The following is a 7,452-nucleotide window of genomic DNA, read 5'->3' as shown; positions in this document are numbered from 1 at the left end:
AGAAATAGGTAGTAATAAACATTTGAATTCTATTAATACTGTTACAAAAGAAAAATGTTATTGAAGAAAGCTAGTTTCAGTATATCACCATAATCTAATTACTGTTTCGAAAGAGGGAATCTGACCCAGAGGAATAATTAAACCGTTTCTAAAAAGGGCTCAAATCCCCTGTTGATTGAAAACAAGAAAATTTTTTTCTGCGCCTTACTTCAGGGAAAATTGTGCAATGTTTATTTTTATGGAGGGAAAGGCAGCGAAGCAATGCCATGCTTGGTCTCTGGTTCTTATCACAGCTTGCTATCCATTGTCATTCCTCGGTTCTCCAGAGAGAAATAATTCACTTTAAACAAGCCGAGGTATTTTCGGTCAGGCAGTCATTCCTCCCAGCTTCCAGAGTATTCTGGAGAGTCCAAGAATTCTTCCATTATAACCCAGCTTTCATATTACTATGAAGGAATATTTGTCAAGGTAGGAGGGTAGAACATATTTCACTGATCACTTTGTTAGCTTGGCTCTAACTCTGAAGGATTCAGTCCTATGGACTATGGGCTTGTAGACGCAGCCCCCCATCTCTGCCTTCACCTTTACGTGGTGCCCTCCCTGTGTGGATCTATATTAGAGGGCTAGAGGGGACGTAGCAACTACCACAGACTGGGGGACTTAAACAACAGAAATTTATTTTTTCAAAGTTTCAGAAGCTAGAAGTCCAAGATCAAGGTGCTGTGAGGGTTGGTTTCTGGTGAGGCCTCTTTTCCTGGCTTGTAGATGGCTCCTTCTGGCTGTGCCCTCAAGTGGCCTTTTCTCTATTTGTATCTGGAGAGAGAGGGAAATCTCTGGTGTCTCTTTTCTTTTAAGGACACAAGCCCTATTGGAACAGGGCCCACACTCATCACCTCATTGAACCTGTTACCTCCGGAAAGACTCTATCTCCAATGCAGTTATAGTGGGTGTTACGGCTTCAGTATATGAATTTGTAGGGAGCACAGTTCAGTCCGTAACAGTCTGTGTCTGTCTTCCTCTAGTAAGGATATCAGTCAGATTAGATTAGTGGCCAGGCTTCCCCACTATGACTGCAGCTTGATCACATCAGCAAAGACCCTATTTCCAAAAAAGGTCACGTTCACAGATGCCTGGGGTTAGGACTTCAACACATCTTTTTGGGGGACCAACTTCAATCAGGTTGATTTTAGCAGGCATTAATGTTGTGCTGAATGACCCAGCCATCCTTTTGACCATCGATGAATGTCTTTAGAAAATGCTCTAACTGGTGGTGGGTGCTTACTGGCCCCTCAGAGTTGTACCTTTTAGCGGATGTACCTGCACAGTGATCTTCAGGGGCCGTGGGGCTTGGCTTTTTTTGTTCATGGAGGATTCCAGACTAAGGCAGTACACACTGCATGGATTTTTACTAAATAATTGTTTCTCTGGCTCTACCTTGTCTTGCGGTTGCCTTGAGTAATGCAGAGAGATTTGGCTCACAGCCTGACCCTGGTTCTACTAATAACTAAATTTGTGTGTGGCCTTAGGCAACATATATAACAGTGGTTCTCAAGCTTCAGAATCCCCTAAAGGACTTCATGAAACAGACTCCAGGGCCCCACCTTCAGAGTCTCTGATTGTTAAATTTGCTTTTTTAACAAGTTTGCTAGTGATGCTGATAAGACTGGTCTGGGGATTACACTGTGAGAACCAACATGATATGCCATTACCTACAAAGGAAGATCTAGTCAACCAAAAAACATTGAAAATATTTTATTATTTCAAAAATGGCTATTGATGTGTGAAGACTCGGTACAGCCCCAAACAGATGGAGCATGGATTAGCTGGGGTCGAGGTTCACATTCTCTTATTCTCCTAGTCAGGCTTCTGGAAGCCACACCATGGAAGGGCCTTGGGAAACTGAACATTAGATTTTCTTATTTTGAAATTCCTTGCTCACTTTTCCCTAATGCATTTCCTCATTATGCCACATTTTAAATCTCTTTTTTCCTATCTTTTCTCCTGTTACCCTGTTCTTTTCACTGTTGTTTCTTTGAAAAATAATTATCATAAGAAAGTTACTGCTATAGCTGTGTAGGTCTGGGTGCAGTGTCCTAAAGATTTTGGACAAAAGAGAACATGTCACACATCAAATATGCTAAAATTCATGAGTCCATATTGCAACTGTTTAAAAATATAACTCACCAATCCTAGGAGTCCTGTAGAACCAACTTATTGTTTTGCAAACTGGTAACTAAGAGAAAGGATGAGGCATTTGGTCTGCTTTTCCAATGTGAACTGAGTACCTCTACACACTTCTCTTCCTAGAAGTGTTTCAGTCTCAGCTTCTGTAAATGAGAAAGGGGACAATAGAGTTAGATTATCTGTAAAATACTTCAGTGTGCTTCTATAAAAAATAAAAACTCTTTTTTGAACACATAACCATGATTTAATGACCACATTGAAAAATACCCAGCCAGTGTCCAAATATTTGCAAATGAAATCATTTAAGCAAGGATCATCGATGAGCATAAACCGCATAAAAAGAGACAACCAGATATTATCTGCCTCCTGTTGGAAGTCTACAATATCCGCTTATAAAGTATTCCTGCCAAAAAAAGAAAAATTGAACTGAATCAGATCAGGTCTTTAAATCTAACTACCAGTTACAGGAAATACTGGGATCAGAGGAACATATTAATACCACAGGGATGGCATCAGCAGATCCAAAATGTGGGAAACTGTACAAGGCAAATGACCTTATTTCTTCAACAACAAAAAATTTAAAGAAGAAAAAATAACAAAACCAGGAAGAAGAACCTGTACATTAAAAGAGATTTATGAGACAACTGGGGAAATTGAATATGAACATTTTTAGTGAAAATAATGGTATTGTGATTATATCTAAAAATAGTCATACACACACCAAAATATTTACAGGTGAAATTATATGCTATCTAGAATTTACTTCAAAATAATGCTCAAGTTGTGTATATGCAGAGGGGCTGTGTGGGATTATAGATTAAACAAGACTGGCCAAGAGTTGGTAAGTATTGCCCAGCTGGCATGGCTCAGCGGTTGAGCATCAACCTAGGACCAGGAGATCGCGGTTCGATTCCCGGTCAGGGCACATGACCGAGTTGCAGGCTAGATCCCCAGCAGGGGGAGTGCAGGAGGCAGCCAATCAATGACTCTCATCATTGTTTCTATCTCTCCCTTCTTTTCTCTGAAATCAATAAAAACATTTTTTAAAAGTTGGTAAATATTGAAATTGACCATTGAAAGTTTATTATTTTTTCTACTTTTGTGTATGTCTGAAATTTTCCATCAGAAGAGGAAAAAATGAATGATGACTGAAAGAACGAATGAACAAATAAATAAATAAATTCTGCTGTCCCTCCCTCGAGAGCCTCCAGGGATGACTCCACCCCTTCTCTGTTCAGAAGCCCCGTTGTTTGCTTGCTCCTGTGCTGAGTAACCTCTCCCGTATCACAGAGGCTGACGCTGCCAAAGCATTGACATTCATTCTTCAATTCTCCTACATCACTTAGAACAGAAACCTGTATGGATTCAAATCACACCAACCTTTAAAAACAATTAAATATACATTTCGTGAAGCAGAATCAATCCACACATAAATGTTATCTGGTCCTTAAATAGTATTTAATATTTTCCTCCCAGGGCCTTAAACAACATTTCCTGTTTTCATCATGGCTCACTTGGGTATACATATTGTTTCCCCTGGGTGTTCTACAACATTTTTACTATCAACCTGCCTTGAAATTAGGTCAACATGTATATTTTAGGGGCTGCTTTTTCTCTCCCTTGTGTTCCTCATGCTGTTGGCCTAGTTAGTCTTGGCTGATGTTCTCTGTCCTTTAGCCGAGCTGCAGGGCTCCTGCTGAAGTATTGGCCCTGAAACCACACCTCAGACTCCTTTGTCCTTTGCAGGACCTGGAGCCCACTCCCAAAGTCTGCTGTCCCCTGCATTTTAGAATAAAAAGGAGAAAAGCACATGTTTTTGAGGAGGAGAAAAGGTTTTTAAATTGTATTTCCCAAGTAAAAGGCTAAATCTTGAAAAGCTGTTAATTTTCAAAAGCAGTCAAAATTTGAGAATTTCTTTTAAGTGAAAAGAATGCAAAGTTGTTACTTTGGGGTACTTTTTAACGTTTCTTTGTTGTGCTGAGAAAAAAAGTTAGCCCCCACCCCACCCCTGCATGGAGTAAGACCACATAAAAGCACAGAATAGGCAGAGTATAATAATTTCCTTTTAATTGAAGTAAAACCGTTAGTTTCCAGCCTTTAAATTAAAAAGAAAAATGTCCTTTAGAGACTAATTTTATTTTAAATGCAGCATTTGTTGCTTTAATAAAAACCCGCATTGGTTTACCACTTTCTATATTCTGATTTGAAAAAGGTTCCTGGGAAGTGTTCAAGCATTCCACTGTGTCTGAAGTGGGAGTAGAGGCTGAAAAAAATACAGATTAACTTTTAAAAAGCAGGTTTGCTTCTAATTTTATATTTCTCAGTTTTAAGTTTTCTTTCTTTCAGATTCTCTAAACTATGGGCAACAGTCATGGTTTTGATACTAATGAATGCCCAGAATCCACTAATTGTAACACGTTGGGAATATTATGCCGTGACTCACCAGTAATTACATCTTTGCTTGAATGCGTGTCATGGTCATGCTATACTCCCAAATTCCCATACAGTTGATCAGTAAAATGAAATTTTATGGAGCAAACAAGTGACAAATTTTAGTTTCAGCAAAGGGGAGTCTTGGGTTTTTAAAAAGGAGATAAGGTGAAATTCCAGAACCTATAGCCTTAATATGTTTGGCAAAAATTTCTTGCAAGCATTGAAGAAATAACATGATTACTGGAAGACCATATGGATTAACTAAGCATGTACAAAATTTATCTCATTTGCTTTATTTTGTAGTTGGCTCTTGGTTGATAAAGATGCTATAGTCCCATGTTCTTAATCTCACCAGGCCATTAACATCATCTTTCATGTTATAAGATGGAGAAATGTAAGGCTTGTGATAAGGAGATTTTATTTATTATATTTTAAAAAAACATATCTTTATTGATTTCAGAGAGAGGAAAGGAGGGGGAGAGAGAGAGAGATAGAAACATCAATGATGAGAGAGTCATTGATCGGCTGCCTAGCCCGCAACCCGGGCATGTGCCCTGGCCGGGAATCGAACCCCGATCTCCTGGATCCTAGGTGGATGCTCAACCGCTGAGCCAGGCCCGGCCGGGCGATAAGGAGATTTTAGAGAACTTAAAATGAGTGGACCCCAGGCGGGCGTTATTTACTGTCCTTGCATTAACTTAGGGAGTTTCTAGGGCAATACCACAGGCTGTGGCTCATGACGCCCCCTAGTGATGTGAGGTGAGATGCGCATGACGTGGGCATGCAGGAGACGTTTGCAGCTCTGCAGATGACACAAAGAGGGGAGTGGTATGCACTGTGACAGAAGACTGCCCAAGAGCTCCAAATGATGGCGACAGCTTGGAACACTGGGCCAGGGCTCACAGGAAGAAATGTAATGAAGATAAATGTAAACTGTTTAAAAATGTACCCAGGATTTGTTTTAATTAGGGGTGGTAAGACACACAGAAACGGAAATGACTGCCATGAAGGCAGAAGTTTTTATTATCCTCGCAGTCCCCTGGAAACAGGAGGCAGGGCTGCATAGGGAGGCACTGGGGTCAGTCAGGAGGCAGAGGGCGCCAGGGGAAATGCGGACGAGAGCCTTTATCGTGGTTTCCTCGGGAGAGGCAAAGCAAGGCAGCGTGGGCTGGTTTGGATAATTCCAGCGGGCTCTGGGGTACAGAGGCTGTCCCTGGTTGCCTGGTACCTGGCCCTGGCAGGATTAAGGTAGGCCACTATTGTTCCGGAGGGTAAAGGCGCAGTAGAGGAGGTGGTTGGGAGTGTGGGCTCCAGGTTGGTTGGTTTGCATTTGAAAGGTGCTCTTGCAGGCAAGTTTACTATCTCCAGAAGTTGGCTAGTCCCAAGAGGTGCTGTCTCTCCAGAGTCAGCAAGGCCTCAAGATGTCAAAGCATCAGATAGAAAAACTAGAGAATGTGGTTATTACATAAATACAATGCACAGATCTCTTGCTGAGGAAAGGATAGGAAGATTAGGCTTAATAATTCATGTAAAAAAAAATCGAGGGCTTTGTTTTATGATTGGTTAATGAATCAACAGTGTGCTATTTTTCTCTTCATTTAGTAACTTCTTATTACTCAAGTCTCTGCTCTTGAGTCACCTCCTCAGAGAGGTCCTCCCTGACCACCCTAATACTGCTCCCCATTCCCAGTCAGTCCCTATGACATTTCACTGTTTCATGTCCTCCTGGCACTTATTCTCTGAAATGATCTGAGGTACTTATCTGTCTGCTTATATAACATCTGTCTCCCCTAACTAGAATGTAAGCTCTAATTCACCTCTGTATCCCTAGTATCTAAAACAGTCCCTGGTATGTAGTAGCTGCTCAATAAAAATTTGTTACGTGAACAAATGCAGAGCTAAAATAAAACCCAGCTGCATCTAGTAGCTGATTTCAGAAAATAATAGTTCCTCTGATTTGTTTGTAAACAGGGTACATTATATTGGGTTTTGGTTGTCACACAAATTAGAAAAAATATTGACAAAATAGAGAGACCAGAGCATGGATAAGTATACTCAGGATAGTCTAAATATTACCTCAGATGGAATTAAGGGGGAGAGAATGGACATCTAATTAGCAGGTACTATATAATACTATACTTAACAATTAGCATGTGTTAAGTTATGAAAGGACAAACTTCTGGTTGCCACAGGTGGATAACTTTCTTTTTTTTATTTATTTATTGATTTTTAGAGAGAGAAGAAGGGAGAGGGAGAGAGAGTTTTAGAGAAACATTGATATGAGAGTAAAACATCAATCAGCTGCCTCCTGCACACCCTGTATCGGGGATTGAGCCTGCAACCCAGGCATGTGTCCTAACTGGAAATCGAACCAGCAACCTTTCAGTTCACAGACCACCACCCAACCCATTGAGCCACACCTGCCAGGGCAGGTGGGTAACTTTCTTCTGAATAAAACTGGCTGAAGTTGAGCTATGAATGTACTGATAGGAAACAGACCCTCTACACCTATAACAGTAAAGCCCTGTTCTTATATATGTGGGTTGTGGTTCAACTCAAGGCAAGGTCATTTCCTGGGAGGGTGTTGCCTTCAACAGAAGCCAGATGGGGAGGGCTCTCTTCCTGGCTTGTAGACAGCCACCTTCTTGCTATGTCCTCGTGTTGAAGACAGGGGGGTAATGTGGGTGGAAAGAATGCTGTCTGGTGTCTTTTCTTATAAGGGCACTAATCCTGTCATGAGGGCCTCACCCCCATGACCTCATCTATTTCTAATTATCTCCCAAAGGCCCCATCTCCAAATACCATCACACTGGAGGTAACCACTGAAATGTGACT

Source organism: Miniopterus natalensis, chromosome 2, assembly GCF_054644295.1.
Source record: "Miniopterus natalensis isolate mMinNat1 chromosome 2, mMinNat1.hap1, whole genome shotgun sequence".
Classification (NCBI taxonomy): Eukaryota; Metazoa; Chordata; class Mammalia; order Chiroptera; family Miniopteridae; genus Miniopterus; species Miniopterus natalensis.
This window is presented reverse-complemented; position numbering follows the sequence as displayed.